Here is a 19,646-nt window from a genome sequence, read left to right as displayed (position 1 = left end):
AAAATATTAAACCAACATAATTAAGGCACTTATACTTCAAGAGTCAGTTAGCAATAATATTGAAAGTATCTAAATTACTAAATGGTAGAGGAACATACTCCTGTGTAGTCTAGCTGCAATAAACAGAACTGTCTAAATTGAAGCCAATGCCATGTTTTCAAAAGGGCCAATCAGGCTTCTGCAGTTGGTTTGAATAAGATGGCTGAAATGTGAATGTATAAAGTTGACTGTCATACACTGTGACCTTCTGGAACTCTCCAATGTTAGGGTCATGCTTCTATCATGAGTGTGGCTTCTTGAAGGATTGTGTAAGAGTTGTTGAACAGGAGAGTAAATTTCCTAATATTTCTCCTACTTCAGGGAAAGAGTGAAAAAAAAAAGAGAGATAGGGGCTTAAAATACATTCTTTTTGCAAACATTTTCGAAGGTTTAAAAGTCGAGAGGTGAAAGTTGAATATGTCAAGTCTAATAGTACTTGAGCAGCTACAAAATTTCTACTGTCTAGAAAAAATGATAGTCTTATGATTGGTTCAGATGCACACCTCAAGATAATTGAAACTTTCACCCAGGGATTTGGACTTTCTATAAGGAAAAAAACAATAATTGGAAACTGTTCATTGTGAATACATTAGATTTGTACAGACAAAACATTCATGAAGTGCAATTATAGCCTGTATTGCTATATTAGTATGAATGTTAATAGCATGTTTGTTTTTGAAATGGGTTATGCATTCTGATAAATGTCTGCTTTAATCTAGTCATCTGTGTATCACTTGTCTAAGTAGTCTCATTTAAGATGCCATATCCCTTCTTGTAGCAATAAAGGGGTAAAGCAACATTAATATTAAATAATTAGAAAAACAAAAGGGGAATGATTAAACATATTTACATAATTGAAATAACACTGTGTCGCAGTGGGAAATCGGGACAATGTTGTCTCCTTTCAAAGTAATTCATAATTCAGATTTTTAATTATGGCATATTCATTCATTTAAAGATGATTCTGGATGAGAGGGCCACTAATGAAATACAATCATTAGCATCTAAACAAAGTAATTTACAAAGTCTCCTTTAGGGGAAAAGATTTCTAGAACATCATCAATCACACAAGATATGCAAAAACAAGCAATTAAACCACACACAAGAACTACAACAGCCTTATATATCAGTAATGTACACATGAAAACATAACTGATTACAATGATTAGACTAGGGTAGTGTGGTTAATTTGTATTTTATGTAGTGATTCCATGAAAGAATGCACCCGGACAGACACATTGTACACCAGAGGAACTTCCTCTCATTAATACACGAATAAAACACATCACCCCCTACCCCCTAAACCAACCTTGAATTGTGAGCTCTTGACTGGACATCCACATGGACTCAAAATCCTGCTTACTTTAATAAAACATCTTCCTTTCTCTTGTACCTCTTTTTTGTTTGCCATTAGCTTTTATAAACTGGCAAAATATGGGATTAGGGGAGTATTTTGTGAGAGGCAGGTGCTGCACTGGATTTGCATTATTTGTTCAAATCCTAGTTTAGGCTTCCATCCCTCACTGGGTCAGTTGTTTACTGGCTCCTCCTCCATACACGCAATTATAGATCATTAAGTATGCAGAAGGGCCAAATGGATAGGATAATTCTCTGATTTTTAATGCCTACATAGAGTATCTTGCTGAGTGGACCCAGAAAGCTCCTCCAGGCTGCTTTATAATCTTGTTTAAAGCCTATACTACTTACTTCTGCCAGTGGATTTTAATTTGTGAAGGTGGAAGGAAGGCTTGGGTAAAAGGAAAAGGAATTAGAAGAGTAGTGTTGTGTTGAGGAGGGGGCTCTCTCCTGGGGAAGCTGGCTCCCCTGGTGTAGGCTGAGCTGCCACTGATAACCACCAGCTACAGAAGCCAAAATGTACTCTATTGGGTACTCGAAGGGTAAAAATACTGGTTAATTTTCAACAGTGCTCCTTCATTTGACTTTACAATTTATAACAGTGAACATTAATGCAGGCATGGCTTGGTTGAGGAGGAGTTTAAAATTAGAGCCCCTCTTCTCATTAGCCCCAATAGCCTGACCCAGGGTGACTGAGAAGCAATTTGTCGCCAGATTCTCATTTTGCTTCTGTTATGGCTCCTTGTAAATGAAGCGCAGCAATTTATTGTAGCACCTCTAGGAGTCAAGAACATAATGTGTAAAACACATACAAAAAAATCTTTCTTCACATTCATTAACACCCAGCACATCGAGGCTGTTCACTTTTCCCTCTAATGAAGGAGGGAATCTTAAATCTAAAGCTTCCCATCATGTGAAGAAGTCCTCTTCAGGCCATTAGACAGAGGCTGAGTTGGATTGAAGAAAGGTCATTGACAAAAACAGAGAATGGCAATATGAGGAAAACCAGAAAATGGATAAAAGGAGCAACTTTACAGCCTCAAAGAATGGAAAATACATTTTTGGCATCAATGATCAACCCTTCTTGTCTTTCAGTGTGTTTTCTGTTGTCAGTGAAGAAAAGAATATCTGGCTTTTTATTTAGCTGGAAATTGCTCTACTGTTTGGCCAATTCTCATTTTTTTTCCACCCTTGATCTGACCTTGCAAGAGGCATTAAGTTAGGTTCATTTGAAGAGCACATTGTCTATGATCTTTAAAACATGTTTTCTTATTCCTCTCCACCCCTGGCCTCCACATATAATTGTGGTGCCCATGGTTTTAATACGTTCTGATTATGTAACAGGCTGCTCTCATCCAGAACTGGCCATGTGCTTTTACCTTACTTCTGTGATTAATTCTGATTAATGGTTTGGTTTTGTGGGGTCTTGCAAATGGCACCTTGAGATGAACCCAGTAGCAAATTACTGTATGGAAAAATTGCAAGAGAGCATAGGATTGCTCATTTGCATTAAGTGCTGGATGTTGCTGTGTAGTGCACTTGGTTGCTCTTATCTGTTTTATGATATAGTAATAGTCACTCAATATTTATGGTAATAGTAGTAGTCATTTAAAGCTCATTTTAGAAAAAAATGAAATGTTGAGTTTGTAGCCCCAGGTAAAAATTTCAGTAAAATCTGCAAGATTTTCTTTCGGGAGATTATTGAATATTTAATAAGTGCTGGATATATATCAGGGATACAACATGAATTAACTCATGTCTCATGGTACTACGTTAGCACAGCTAAAGTGGGAATAGGACCTTTTATATAGTAGTGCAATGTACAGCTAATAATAATTATCTTCCTTTCTCTCTACTATGAAGATGAGAAAACCAAGGCACAGAGAGGAAACTGGTCCAACTTAGAGTGCGAAATTCCCACTTCTAGGATTTCAACCCAGGCTGTGTTTTCTGCAAGCCTGTGCATATCCTCTGGGCTGTTCCTTTCACTGAAGTCATCTTTGTTTCTGAGTGCCAGTTCCACTTTCCTCTTCTTATCTTAATTAAACTAAACATGTTTTTCTGGTGCAACAGGTTAAAAACTTAAAATATTGAAGTTTCTATCACTAAGGTATATGGCTTCTATTTTACTGAATGTATCAGATTTATTGTAGGGAATTTTACATTACTGTCTCTTTTCTGCCTAACCTAAATAATCAACTTCCATTTTCATGTTGTTATTCTTCCTCTTCTCCTCTCTTCTCATTTCTTCTCTTCTCTTTTCTCTTTCCTTCCCTTCCCTTCCCTTTCTATTCCATTCCTATTTCTTTCCTTTTCTTTCTTTTTGTTTTTCACAGATTAACCTAGAATTTATCATCCTCCTGCTTCAGCCTCCAGTGCTGGGCTTATCATCATGTGCCACCATGCCTGTCCTGTTTACTTTAATTATCTTAATCCCACTCAGTATAGCTGAGATTTGGTTTGGTATTGCTTTGGCCAATTAAACTTTGGTTTCTGGTATTTTATTTGCAAACAGAATGCCTACTGACTAAAGATGGTTAATGTTTGAAGGACAAAATTTGGCATATAAAAAAGGTAAAATTAAAGAATATTTAAGAGCAATTCAACTAAAAGTCCTTTTAAGAACAATTCCCTATATCTCTTTTTTTGAGTCCCTGGTCAGCACCTATGTGTGGCATAATGGTCTGGAGTGATGATTGCTGTGCACAGCTCATTCCTGAATGATATCTCCATTGTCTTACCTTGGCAAAAAGTAAAGTAAACAGGCCAGGCATGGTGGCACACGACTATAAGCCCAGCACTTATCTCCAAAATAACTAGAGCAAGAAGAGTGGAGGTGTGGCTCAAGCAGGAAAGTACTTGCTTTGCAAGTGCAAAGCCCTGAGTTCAAACCCTAGTACCACCACATTACCACCACCACCACCACCACCATCACCAAAAAGTCATATTTGAACTTACTGTATGCAGCTAGGTGGGTTTTGGGGATAAAAACTTGCAAATTTTCTGTGCTTAAGGAGCTTAAAAATAGTAGGGGAGCCAGATACACAAACGGATGTGAAAAGGGAGCTTTCTTACTTATGGTGTAAGCTTAGGAGCCAACAGCTCTGATGATGCATTGCTGTCCAAGATTGTGTAGATGATATGTTCAGATGATTGCCTGGATTTCTTTTCTTGTCTTTCCTTTCCTGCTTTTTTCCCTCCCTTCCTCCCTCCCTTCCTTCTTTCTGTCCATGCTGGGAATTAGACCCAGGTCCCTGTACATGCTAGAAAAGCACTCTATCACGGAGCTGCATCCCCAGCCCTCTATTTCTTGCTTTCCACAAAGCTGCTTTGGTGTTGTTTGAATCCTAGGATAAAGACTAAGTCAATTGTGCTTCAGGTTAAGGCAAATACATTCAGTGTCTTCAGAATCTTCCCATTGAGTTAAATCTTAATCCATTTATGTGGGTTGCAGTCACTCAGGGCTGTGCAGACAGTCACTGCACAGTTGAACTATACCCCAGCCCTTTTTGCTGTGGTTATTTTGGGAATAGCGTCTTGCTTTTTGCCCAGGTCATCCTAGACTGTAACCTCCTATTTATACTTCCTGCTGCCACTGAGATGACAGGCACACACCACTACACCCAAACTTTTTTCCTTTGAAATGAGGTCTTGCAAACTGTTTTGTCCAGGCTATCTAAAACTGTGGTCCTTCTGGTCTCAGCCTCCCATGTACCTTGGGATGACAGGTGCGTGCTATTGCACCCTGCTACTAGTTAAGGTGGGGTTTTGTGAACTTTTTACCTGGGCTGATCTTAATCTGCCATCCTCCAGATCTCAGCTTAATCCAACTTTTGAATGCCATCATTTGGTAATTCAGGGCTGTTCTCAGGTCCCTGTAGTCATCTCTCTTCTAGGTCTTTCTGCTTCATATCTCTTACTTTTGTAAAAGCATGAAGACCACAAGAGGCTTCAGTTTACTGTGAAGCTGAATTTCAGGGTGCCTCATTCACATTGCACCCTAGAAATGTGCTCACGTGGGCACGTATCACTGTAAAACTTGCTCTTTCAGTCATTACTGTCCTCTTCCAGTCTGATTTCTCATTAATCACACATTTATCCTCACAAAGGGGGGCAGTAAAGTGGCCCTGAGCATTTCTGGGCTACAACTAAAGGGGAATTGATATAGATGTGAATATTGTTTGGACTGAGTGGAGATCCATTTATGTGACTTGCGGTCACTTCCAGATTTAGTTATTCCAGTGACTATTGCTCTGATTTGAAATTTGAAATGAAATATATGGAATTTCAAGGGATTCTAAATAGGCAAAACAGGGTAGGGAGGAGGGCTTAGGGGCATAACACTTGCCTAGCATGTGCAAAACCCTTGTTTTGATTGCCACTACTACAAAACAAAATAAAGGCAAGAAAACAAACAATAAGCTAAAAAGCCAAAATAATCTTGGGAGAGAATGAAGTTGGAAGATTCATACTTCCTGACTTCAAAACTTACTACAAAGCTTCATTAACCAAACAATGTAATACTGGCATAAGGATAGACATAGAGACATAAAGAGAAGTGGACTAGAACTAACAGCCTAGCAGTAAACTCTGGGCCATGTCTATCTATCTATCTATCTATCTATCTATCCATCTATCTATCATGCATCTATCTAGCTACATATATGCAAGTTGATTATCAACCAGGGTGCCAAGACCATTTAGTGGAGAGTGAATAGTCTCTGCAACAAATGGTTCTGGGAAAATGGAATATCCATATTCAAAAGAGACACTTAAATATTCTTCAGCCAAAATAGGGGGAGGGTGACTGTTATAAAGGTGTTCAAGTGTTAAATAATACAAATATTATGTAATTCTTGTGAATTTTGTGATTCTGTAATATACGCTTTATACCCCATGAAACCTGGGTTTGCCTCTGGAAACCAAGCAAGGTCTTCACAAGCCCACACAGCACATCACATGGCAGAGACTAAGGCTGAGTTTGAGCTACACTTGCTTCCTTGACTGGGTGACCATATCAGAGGACAGATTATAAATTCTACACTGTAGCCTTATCACCCACCATATAAAATATTTCAGTGGGGTTTGACTATTTCTCTAGTATGAGGTTTTAAAGAGAGTTAATGACTTGTAGTTTGGACACTGAACTGATTTAGCTCTATATGATATGACTAATTTAAAAGATGTTTATTGAATACCTGTTCTGTTCAAGCCCCTGTGAGAACCAAAAAGATGAATGAGAGCAGATTGTGTTCTCCTCAGGTAGAGGAGCTAAGACACACCCAGACAATATCATATCAATGGTGACCACACTCAGAGAGGCTCTGAGAAGCACTGTGGGCACTAAGATCATATAACATATTGTTCACAATGGGACACTTTAAGAGTGAAAGAAGATGCTGTCAATAATCAGGCCAAGACAATAGAGAAGAAGTAAAGCAGTCCTGGGGAAACCAAGATGTAGTCACTCTGACTATGGAGAACTGTGATAGGAAAATCATAGTGTGACAGGGGCATCCATAACTGACGTGGAAACTGAGGCCAAAGGACCAGTAGGTGACCTACAGAATGTGAAAATAGTAATAGCTCATATCCTTCCAATCACCCTGTGTCTTAAGGTTGACTGGACCTTGGTGCTATAAATGTTTGTTGTGTATTACTTCATGACACTGAAAAAATTCAGACTCTAACAAGGCTGCATATCTCTGAGTAGTACCTACCCTAGAGCCACATGTCAAACAGGATTTTTCAGCAGTGGTAAAATGTATTTGTGGCTTGCAGTTGCAATGCGTTATCTTAGGAGATGATGTTTTCTATCAAATGCTGTTTTAAAATTGTAACATTACACTGTCTGTCTTTCCTACCTTTACTAGGGTGTCTGCAACCTGATTAGTTGCTTAAAAGCTTATTATTTCCCTGTGTTCAACCCATATGTCTGTAAGGACAGGGCTGAAAGCAACCAATCAGGGCCCAGGGTTTAGAAATGGCCAGCTATCCTGAGGAATAATCTGTGGACTATTTTAGATAGTAAAATTCTGACAGCTTCCTCTTGTGACAAAGATGTTAACAAGGAAAGAAAATGGCACTAATTTGATCTATTCTTATAGTTCATTCCAAAATGAGACTAGCATGACACCAAGTTATAATAATAAATACTATAGTAATTTCACAATTCTTTCTACATGCTGCTCACCGTCCTTTCACATGCAAATCTGCCATCCATTGCTTCATGACAGCGATTTTAAGTGCATTAAAGAATTCAGAATTTTCTTATACTTATCTCCTAATTATGTTGCAGGAGTAGACACTGAATATACCGTGTACTGGCATCTGTCTGGTTTATGCATTCTCCATATATTGGGTTCCCTTCTTCTCTTGACATCACATCTGTGTTCAGGAACACAGATCTCACCAGCTAGACAGTCATGAGAAAGAGTCAAAAATAAGTAAAATTTGCCCCAAATTAAGTCATTGTGAAATACCCAACACACCCTTACCTGTAATACAAATTTGCATTTATGTAAAGGTTTTGAAAACCAAAGACAGCGTTAAAAGAGATAAATATATTTCTTTTTAAGTTTTTGAGGGTAAGGGCTGAGGATAACATCATAACTACTAAAAAATAGATATTGAAGACCAGGACTCCCAGGCATCCCACTGTTCTCAGTGCCTTTGGGTCAGGCTACCGATCTCTGGGCTGAAGCATGGGGTGCAAAGCACAGTACTGCTGTTGTGTGAAATTACAAAGAAAGTGGAAATTCTTTGTAATTCTTCACTGACCTCAAAATAAAAATAGAGTGAGGTTTTTCTTTTTTCTTTTTTTGTCGCCATGACAAGCACCTGAGAGAAACTGTTTGAAAGGAGAAAAGACCTATTTTGGTTCACAGTTTCAGAGAGTTCCTTACAGGGTCAGCTGGATCCTTTGCTCTGGGCCCGAAGTGAGACAGAATATCATGGTGACAGGAGCATGTGTTGGAAGAGGCTGCTCACCTTATGGCAAACAAGAAACAGAAAGTGACAGGAAGGGGCCAATGACAGATATACCCTTCAAGGTACTCTCCTAATGACCTTCTTCCTCCAATTAAGCCCCATCCAAATAGCCCATTCAGCTATGAATTCATGAACGGATGAATCTATTGATGAAGCTAGCACCCTAATGATTCAGTTGCCTCTCAGTGATTGAGTCCTTCATCTGGGGACCAAGCTTTCAACCATGAGCCTTTTTTAGGGAACACTTCATATTGGAAACTATAACACAGACCAATGGGAATTTTCTCAAATGTGTTAGCAAATGCTAGTGGCTGACATTCAAAATGCATAGGTCTAATATGCTAGGTCAACATGGAGGTGCCTTTGAATAGTGAGGAAAGTCTCAGGAAAGCATCTTCCTCTGACTTAATCTAGTTTATGACCCATGAAAATGTACCATCTAAAACTAGCCAAATGTACCATATAAAACAGCCAAAACTAAGTAGATTGGAAAATTCATTTTGACACAGTGGTGAAGAAATGATATCAATTCCTTGGCATGCTTTTATTTTTAAATACTTGGTCATGCTGGGTGATTCAAGGGCCATACATTATGCAGAACTGAATTAAAATGGCTACTTTTTGGGAAAGACTTTGTACTGTTTCCCCCACTTCCCATGAATAGAAAACTATTCCTGAAGGAAAGTTCCAGATGACCATCTTTCTCACCAATTTCATTAGCATCTTGCCTGCCAAGAGAGTAAAGATCAGGCTCTGACACTGCCTGTAACTTCTCTGCATGTTAGCTTAATTAATTAAGGACTGTAGGTGCTTAATAGCCTTAATTATGCAGGAAAACAATACACTGTGTAAATTAGTACACACCAGACGTGACATAATTACCAGGGCAGGGCAACAGCATTTTGTTGAAGTGCAGCTTTAAATGAGCCATTTTAATGTTCAAAATATACTTTTTTTTGTATTTGAGAGCTAATGTACTGAATTGTTCTCTCAGAAACCTAGTTCCAATTGCTTTAAAATGCCAGGTAGGAGGAAAATAATAAATTCTGTGTCTTCTGAGATAAAAACCACATTTTGTATTAGACTGCTGGGTGGCACAATCACTGTAATTTAGGAAGGTTGCTATTACTGTATGAGCAAACTTTTTTGGTATTATTACTGTTTATTTTAATGCAAGGACATATTCTCTACTAGACATATAATGAAAATGGCCTTGCATTAAAATTGTTTACCTGCTATTTTCTGAAAGGAGTTGTAAAAATTAGAAAATACCTCCTGTGTCATCAGCTCATCCCAGGAAGGGCAGAGAAAAAGATTATACCCTAAAGTAGCTTTTCTAAGGGAGCCAAAAATAGACTGCACTTTTCATGTCTTACTGGATAAATTGTAGGAGGCAGGATGAGATCATTTGTGTCAATTTAGGAAGAAAAACAGTAGCCTTACAGATTTTGATATAGAGGGGTATCAGTTTATTGACAAATTTGCTGATTGAGGTCCCATATTTGAGGATTTTAAGTTGAAATAATTTTTTTGATTCCACAACTTGTGCTGACTTATGCAATCATGTTAACCTATCTAGTTGTCGGAATAATTACATTAGCACTGGAAGAGGATGCTATTCTTTCACACTGAAGATATAGTATAACAATGAATTGACCAGAATTTCACACCTCTCCTTTCCTCCTGAATTTTCCAGAGGCTATAAGAAGAAACAAAAGAGCAAGCGAGGAAAAAGCAGGTGAAAATATGAGTCCTATGTAACCACACTAGAAATGAGCCCCTCATCCATAAGGATTGAAGTGTCATGGCAAAATGAAGCAGAATTAACCCTTGTGAAAACTGTGGAACAGTCCTGGCTACTCCTGCTCTTGATTTTGGAAACTTTTTCATGCTTTCATCCACCCTTTACCTTTCCTGTTACTGCCCACCTGCTCTCCTTTTACTTCCCCAGGGACCCAAGAACCTCTTGTGATCAAGAATCTTTACCAAACTCAATTGGAAAGAAACTGGCATTCTATACTAACAGCCCATATGTATTACAAAGCCAGCTTCTCTTTTTAACATGCTGCTCCACTCCATTAGACAGGCTTCATTGTGACTAGAGCAGTGGTTACTTGAAGACTTAGCAACTTAAGAATTTCAAGGGCTTTCATTCTAGTGACTGTAGTAGGCAGCTGCTAGTATGGCCCCCAGCGATCTCAACTTCTGGTGCTTTCACCAGTGTGTAATTCCCTCCCCTTGGTTATGAGCTGGACCTACTGACTGACTTCTAACAAATAGAACATGGCAAAAATGATGGGATGTCATTCTGAGATTAGGTCGCAAAAAGACTATGGCTTCTATTTTAGGATTTCTCTTCCTCTCTCACTGACTTGCTCTGTTTGAGGGAAGCTGGATGACATATTGAGAACAAAAGGAGGCCTTTGACCAATAGCTGATGAGGATCTACAGCCTGCCAGTGACATGAGTGAACTTAGAAGCTGGTCTCCCTTCTATTAAGCCTTCAGATGAGAACACAGACTTAGATGATAGCTTGTTGACATACTGAGCCAGACCCGGCCAAGGTGTGTCCACATTCCTGATCCACATGAATTGTGAAATAATAAATGTTCATTGTTTAAGCTTCTAAGTGTTGGGTAATCTATTACACAAAGAAAAAGTGTAAATATACTTATTTATAACATAAAAATAAATTTCAGTTATAAACTAGATCCATGCCTTTCACTCTGTACCAGTATCTACTCCAAGTGGATTAAAGACCTTAATATAAGACCTAAAACTTTGAAGCTAGTGCAGGAAAGAACAGGGAATATATTGAAACTAATAGGCATGAGCAATGACTTCCTAAATAGAACTCAAATGGCTCAGCAACTAAGAGAAGGGATTGACAAATTGGACTACATAAAACTAAAAAGCTCTGCACAGCAAAAGAAATGGTCACCAGATTGAAGAGGTTGCCCACAGAATGGGAGAAAAATCTTTGCTGGCTATACATCTGACAAGGGATTAATAACCAGAATATACAAGGAAGTTATAAAACTAAACTCTCTAAAAATAGATGACTCAGTGAAGAAATGTGAAAATGAACTCAACAGAGCTATTTCAAAGGAAGAAGTCCAAATGGCCAAAAATCACATAAAGAAATGCTCAACATCTCTGCTCATAAAGGAAATGCAAACCAAAACCACATTAATATTCACCTCACTCCTGTTAGAATGGCTACCATCAAGAACACAAGCAACAAATGTTGGCAAGGATGTGGGGGAAAAGGAACGCTAATATACTGCTGGTGGGAATGCAAATTAGTACAACCACTATGGAAAACAGTATGGAGGCTCCTTAAAAAACTAAAATAGAACTGCCATATGATTGAGCAATAGCACTCCTAGGGATATATCTGAAGGAATTTGAGTCAGGTTACAATAAAGACAAATGCATATCCATGTTTATTGTAGCATTATTCACAATAGCTAAGCTATAGAAACAGCCAAGATGCCCTACTACTGACAAATGGATTAAGAAAATGTGTATTTATATACAAAGGAATTTTATTTAGCCATAAAGAAGAATGAAATTTTGTCATTTTCAGGTAAATGGATGGAATTGGAGAACATCTTAAGTGAAGTTAGCCAGATTCAGAAAGCCAACAGCTGCATGTTTTCTCTCATATGTGGAATATAGATCTAATACAAATACAAGCAATATTATGAAAAACAGGTCACACTAAGGGGAGTTCACTAATGGAAGATGGGAAGTAAAAGAAGGAAGTTAAGTAGATGAATACGGTTGATATACTCTCTATACAAGAATGAATATAGAATTTTAAAACTTGTTGAAATCACCATAAGAAGGGCACTAAGGGAGAAAGAAGAAAAATAGAGGGGATAAACCAACTCATGTATGTATATATATGTATAGCTATCTTAACAAACACCCTGTATAGCTATCTTAAACAAACAAAAAGGCCATTTTTTTTTTTGTTAAAAAAGGGAACAGGGAAGTAAAACAGGTTCTTTCAGGGGTGGTAGTGGTACTAGTTCGAAGGGTGGGATATAAGAAAAGGATGTAGGAGGGTAAATGTGGTGAAAATACTATGTAGTCATGTATGAAAATGGAAAAATGAGACCTGTTGAAACTCTTCCAGGAATGGGAGGGGGGATAAAGGAAAATGATGGAGGGGTGAATTCAACTATGCTATATTGTAAGAGTTTTAATAAATGTCACAATGTACTCCCAGTACAACAATAATAAGATAATAAAAAAATTTTAAAATAAGTTTCAGTTAAAGTGAAAATTAGTTAAAATGTACTCATACTGGTGAGTTCTGATGGTTGGAACATAGGGATAATGAAGATAAACTTGTAATTTTTCTTTTTTTGTGTGTGGTACTTTGAACTCAAGGCTTTGTGCTTGCTAGGCAAGCACTCTAACACTTGAGCCTCACTTGCAGCTAAGTTTGTAATTTTTTTCCACTTAGGAACCCAAGTAGTAGCTTAGCTTTAGCAGATTTTTTTGGCAGTACTAAGATTTCAACTCAGGGTCTCACACTTGCTATGCAGGTCTACCATTTGAGCCAAATCCCAGCCCCCCCCTCCCTTTTTTTTTTTTTTGCTTTAGTTATTCAGATAGTGTCATAAGCTTTTTTTCATCTGTGCTGGCCTCAGACTGTGATCCTCCTACCTATGCCTTCTGTATAGCTGGGGTTACAGGTGCTTACTATCATGAAAACTTGTTTGTTGAGATAGGGATCTTGCTAACTTTTTTCCCAGGCTGACCAGAAACTGCAATCCCCCTAATCTCTACCTCCCAAATAGCTGGGATTATAACCATAAGCCATGTCTGACCTTGCTTTAGTCTTGGTTGCACATCATATCATGTTAACTTGCTTTGTAAATTATGTCTTCATTCCAAGGACATTCCCACATTTAGTTGACTCTGGAACCCCTTTTCAATCAGAATCTCATAGGATCAACAGTCTATTGGATGTTTAGATTGCAGTTTTAGCTACTATGAATAAATCTTATGTTTGAGAACATCTCAAATTATTTCCTAAAATACATCCTTAAAAGTGAAATGGTTGAGTAAAATAGAATGCTTAAAATTTTTTCATATAAATTCTCAAATTACTCTTCAAAAAATTTTCCAATTTTTAAACTCCAACCTTAATGTGTTTTCTTTAAACCTTAATGGGCATTATCCTTTAAAATATTTTGTCAATTTGACAGGTGAAAATTACATATTTTATAATTTATTTCATTTTTTGTTACTAATATAGTTAACATTTGTACTTTTTTGGTGAATTGCTTTTCTTTGGTGAATTGCTTATATTTGCTCTTTGTCTATTTTTATAGTTATGTGTTTGATTTTCTTCATGTTTAATTTCACTGTAATCTCATGAATATAGCGCTTTGAAGACAAAAGTAGTCTAATGGGTTGGAGGAATGACAAAGGACAGTGGTTGGGGGAATATTATTTTAGATAGCATGCTAAGAGGCGGTGACATTTGTTTGTCTGAGTACTGCTGATTTGCCTCTTCCAGATTCACCACCCATGCTTCTCTCCCAGCTCTCCTCCAGGAGACTGATCTGTAGTACCATGTTTAAAACCTCATCTGGCTTTGCAGGGGCGCCCAGCAGGAGATAAGGGAAGGAAGTCACTTCAGGTGGATGTGTTCCTTGACTGAAGGTCATTGTTTCTTGTGAGCTGCTCACTCCATGTGACACTCTCCTTCTTGGTCCTTGAAGCCTCTCTACTGAACTCCCCCAGCTTTAGAGACAGTCAGCTTCATCCTTTGTACCTTACCTAACTGCATGCACACCTTACAGTATCTTTTATAAATGCCACTATTTTAAAATGATCTTAATTTGAATTTGCCACCTATTTCTTTTTTGGGACACTGTTCTAGAAATTGTTAGTGACCCACCTAGATCCTTCTTAGAGGCCAGTGCACCCATCTTCATATTGCTGTGAATGTTGCCTACTAATGATTCACAACTGCCCATTTTTCCAGAGAATTGCCTTTGATCTCTGGGAGCCACCTTGCTCAGAAATGCCTGGGAAGTTAGTCTCTCTTACCCTGGGTACAGCCTCTAATCAATACTGATTTATCCAATACTGAACTTATCATTACAATATATCTTGGTATGATTTCTATTTATCTTTCTTAGAATTTGTTGATATTCCTGGATCTGAGCATCACTTGGGAAAATTCTAAGTCCATTAACTCTTCAAATATTGTTTATTTCTATTATTTCATTTAAGAACTTCAATGAGATTTATCATAATAGCCTCCTTGTTACCTAATCTATATTTTGTATATTTCTTTTTACTTTCTATGCTATAATCTATGTAAATTTCTTCAGTCTTTTCATTTTTATCTCTTCAATTATTTCAAATCTGTTCAAGAATATTAATTATTATGTTTTAATTTCTAGAAGTTCTTCCTGCTTTTAAAAACATCTGCCTAGCAATTTTTATGGTGTCTTATTTATTAATCATAATATTTATACCCTTATTTATTTCTTAAGGATAGTAATTATATACCTATTATATACTCAGTATCCACAGTATTTGAGATACAGTCTTTGAGGTACAGTATTTTTTGGTTCACTCTTGTATTTGTCTTCTGTGTTTCTTGTGGGTACATGCAGTTTTGTACATTTCCTGAGAATTTTGTTGAGAGCTAAGATAAAGGTGAATTCCTTAATACTTGATTTGCATTTGGTTCTATCAGGAACATGGTACCACTCCAAACTCAACTTCTCAACTTCAAATTTTTTGGGCTATAGACATAGAGAAAATTTTGCCTCTAGACCTTCATGAAAGGATTATTATAGTTAAAAATTCTCTGAAGAACATTTTTTCTTTAATTTTGTATTAATGACCTGGATATGCAAGTTTCCCCTCTTTTTCTGTTAGGGAAGCAATGACTATATTTTCTAATTCAAGTCCTTACAGTAGGTATTGCTATTTTTTAGGGAGTCTGTGTACCAGTATTAGGAGGGAGGCTCCAATATGATTTCCAAATTAAATGGGTTCTAAGTTTTATTTAAAAATCAAGAGTAGAACTGTCCAATAGAAATTTCTATGATGATAAAAATTCATGCTGTCAATCTGGTATTCATTGGCCACTGTGGTTATTTAACTCTTAAATGGGGCTCGTGCAAATGAAGTATTGTATTGTAATTTTTACTTAATTTTTTTCAATTTAATTTGAAGTAGATACATGTGGCACATAGTTATATTGGGCGGCACAGATCCAGGTTATGAGGAATCAGCAATTGCCCCCCAGGGCAGGCACTATTTTCAGTGCTCTCTTAACTTTTAGGGATTAATGTTTTTGCTTTAGTTTTTTGGTTTCTGTGATTTAAAATGTCTCTATTAGAGGTTCCAAGATGGAAGATTGCTGATGGGCACCATTTCCCCATGTCTTCACAAATACGAAATAAAACCTCAAGGAGAGCTGGGCAAGTTATAAGCTAAAAAAGAGGGTTCCAGAATAAATAAAAGACAGTAGCTAGAAATGCCAATCTCTAATTGAACTTCTAAAGTGCAAATCTATTGATTATCCATCCTGAACACTTCCCAGCCCATTTTTAAAAAATATGTGGACTTGAATTGATTCCTGTAAGAGCCACTAGTGATGACAACCTTGTTAAAAAAGCAACCATATGGAAAGCTAAGAGCAGGTCATCAAGTCTGGCCTGGGCCACTAGACAGAAGGCAAATGGTGTCTGTGCACTACCACCCAGAATAGAAAGACCAGCTTGGAAACCAGCCTGTGGGGAAACCAGTTTTAGTCCCGAGTTTGTTGCACAGGGTACTCAATGCACAGGTGCAAATATAGCTTACCCTGGAAAAAACTTGGCTAAGCAGGCTGATTAAAGGCTCCCAGACCTTGCCCTGCACTGGTATGGGAGGGGGTAAAGCTGCATGAACTTTATTATAACCCATTTTACCTTGGAGGGCCACTACTAAGCTTAGCCCACTGAACACATAAATATATCTGACACTATAGAAAATATGTGACTAAATGGGCTGATTAAAGATACTTAAGACACTTGCAGGAGAGTGAGGAGATCCTTGGCCAGAGCCTGACCAAAGAGTGGGGGCTATCTTGAAAGCCCTGGAACAGGATGGTCCAGTTACCTATTACTTAAGAGTATGTTGTCTCTCAGAAAGAAGAAGGAGCTAAGGATAAGTGACCATGGAATCCACTTGGGAAGCTGGGACTTCCTTCTCCATCCATACATTGCTTTCCTGCAGGAGAAACTCTCACTTAGTCAGAAGAGGTTCAGTGAAGAGCCAAAGCTCATCTCCCAGAAGTAAGGAGGTTTCTACACAATGGTGTCAATGGATACTATGTGGAGGGTCAGAGTTCCTAACCTAGGCAGCTGCAACAAGGACTCCATACAGATGATATTTTACTTATGGTGATGAAACCTTAACAAAGATCACTCTGATAGTAAAGTTGTATGTGGGTTCTTGATTCAGACCTGTATACGTATAGCATACAGATGATATTTTACTTATGGTGATGAAACCTTAACAAAGATCACTCTGATAGTAAAGTTGTATGTGGGTTCTTGATTCAGACCTGTATACGTATAGCATGAAAAGATGGTTAAGAAAGGTAAGAGTTCCAGAATGCAAAACCTAAAGGCAAGTAAAAGACAGTCTCCCAGGAACACTTACACATTTTTTTCATCCCTCATAAACCTGTTCAAAAGGTGTGGGAGAGCAATGCAAAACACAGGTGGCCCAGAAAGGAAGGATAGAAGCCTGGGCAGTTCACTCTTTGCCTTAGAAATGGCTCCTCTCATTTGAGTTGACTGAGGATAATCAAAGAAGAAAACTCAGTGTGACTTTTCTCTTTTTTAGTGCAAGAAAAAATATTTTAAGAGCAACTTTTTCCAACTTGGCATCTGATCAGACAAGAAGATAGTTGAGGGCCTTGTGGGAGTTTTAGCAAAGGAAATCAGTGGCTCTAACATGCTTTAGAATATTTATATATTGCAAGATGTTTCCTTCCATCAAAAGATGGCTTCTCTTCTCTTAGAGAAAGAATTGTCAGCAGTTTCCCAAGATTTACCATGGATGCCATTGAAGACTCAAAAACAATTGGATGTTAAATTTAAATATATAAAGTTCATGAATAGAATGAAAAATTCAGTCACATAAATGTCACATGTTAACACTTTCATCCCATTTGCCTTATTTTCTATTGCTCTCTGTATGTGCACATGTGTATGTGTGTACGTATATACATACATTACATATATGTGATATATTATTCTGAAACTGAGAGTAAGTCATAGTTTTACTCATTACCCTTGCATGCTTGAAAAAGTATTTCCTATAAGATAAAAACCACAGTACAACCATAAAAATCAGAAAATTTACATATAATACTATGAACAAGCTTAAAGACCCTAGTACCATTTCACCAATTATCTCAACTATATCCTTACTAATGAGGAAACTTATACCTGTCTCTGTTCAAGCTGCTATAACAAGTGGTCACAGGCTAGGTGCCATATAAACCACAGACATTTATTTTTAACAATTCTCTAAGCTCAGGGTTTTGGCATGGTTGGGTTCTGGCAAAGCTCTCATCTGGGTTGCAAACTGCTATCTTCTATATTCTCATATGCCAGAAAAATAGCTGTAAAGCATTCTGAGGTCATGCACACTCAACAGGACTCTAAACCCATGACTTAATTACTTACAAAAACCTCCATGCATTCTGATACATGCATATTAGGAGTACAGATTTCAATATATCAATTTTGTAGGACACAAACATTCAGACCTTTGTACTACCTTTTCAGCATCAATTCCAGGAATAAACACTACATACAGTTACACTTTTTCTTTGGGGTTTTTCAATAATTCATCAGCCTTCTTTATGTGACTTCTATGATTTTGGGGAGTACATGGCACTTCTTTTGTAGTGTTTTCATGTTTTGATTGCCTGATGTTTCCTCATGATTAAATTCAAGTTCTGAATTTGGGGCAGGGATATCTCAGAAGTGATTGTAGTTTTTTGACCATATGATATCAGCAAAATGTTAATTTTCTCCAATATTAATGATGTCAGTTTGCTTATGGTGGTGTTTTGCTAGAATTCTCCATTGTAAAATTTATGGTTTTCCTTTGTAGTGAATAAGTATTTGCCACTTGTATATCTATGTAATTATCTTTGTTAGCAATTTTTATCCACTCATTTTAGTATTAATTGATGAATCATTCTTATCTGAATAAATTATCATTGTGATGGTTTATAAATTGTTAAAAATAAATAAATAAATAACAACACTTGCATTCAGCCATGGTAGGGCAAAGCTGCTTTATCCAGGGTCTCTATCCAAAGGGAAGGTGGGAAGTGAGCAGATTACCTGGCTAGAGCTCAAAATCTGGGTCTCTATTCCAAGGCAAGGAGGGCACCAAAGTAAGTTGGTCAGCTAGCTAGAGTTCTTAGTCTACTGCCTAACCCAGCAGTGTAAGCATATACACTTACTTTCCAAAGAAAACATTAAACTAGAGGGCTAGGTGGCAAAGGAGGGCAAAAAAATCCATTCATTGTGGACAAGCCAGAGCAGCCACTGGACTCCCTGAACAGGGAAATGTGCAGGCTCCAAAAGTGGCAGAGAGCTTTATGACCCATTAACTGTGCTAGGGGACCCTACCACCTACCCACAACTCCTACCTCACAGTCTGGAACTGCCCCACCTTATCCCAGAAGCTGCCCTAATCCAGAACTCATCCCTGTAGATTATACCTGGCCAATCCAAGGCCCTGAGGGGACATGTGAGTATGCACAACAGGAGAACTGCAGACAAAAATCTGAGGATCAGAAATTGGAAGGGAGCATCCAGTGTGCTGATAGAGCACAGAATACATTCACTCTTCTCAACGAGGAAGAAATACTGACTTAAATTTTTAAGAAAAATTTAATTTTGTATTGTTATTTTTTTTCATTTTTTCACCTTTTCCTATCTTTGTTTTTTTAACAAACCACTTGACAGTTGATTTATTCTACTTCCTTTTATTACTCTCAACCATTCTATCCTTTTGCAATCAGTGACAAATAGTACCCTTCTCCACAATAATTGAACTGTATCCCTGCACACTAGAGTTTTGCTTACTTGAAGCCCTCCCACTTCACTCCCCTTCTTCCCATATCCCTTCTTCCTCATTTCTTCCCTCAGTTTCCCTTATTTTTACTATCTAAGTTTTAACTCCTATGCAAAAAAGTTTTA

The sequence above is a fragment of the Castor canadensis genome, chromosome 3 (genome assembly GCF_047511655.1).
Source record: "Castor canadensis chromosome 3, mCasCan1.hap1v2, whole genome shotgun sequence".
NCBI lineage: Eukaryota > Metazoa > Chordata > Mammalia > Rodentia > Castoridae > Castor > Castor canadensis.
This window is presented reverse-complemented; position numbering follows the sequence as displayed.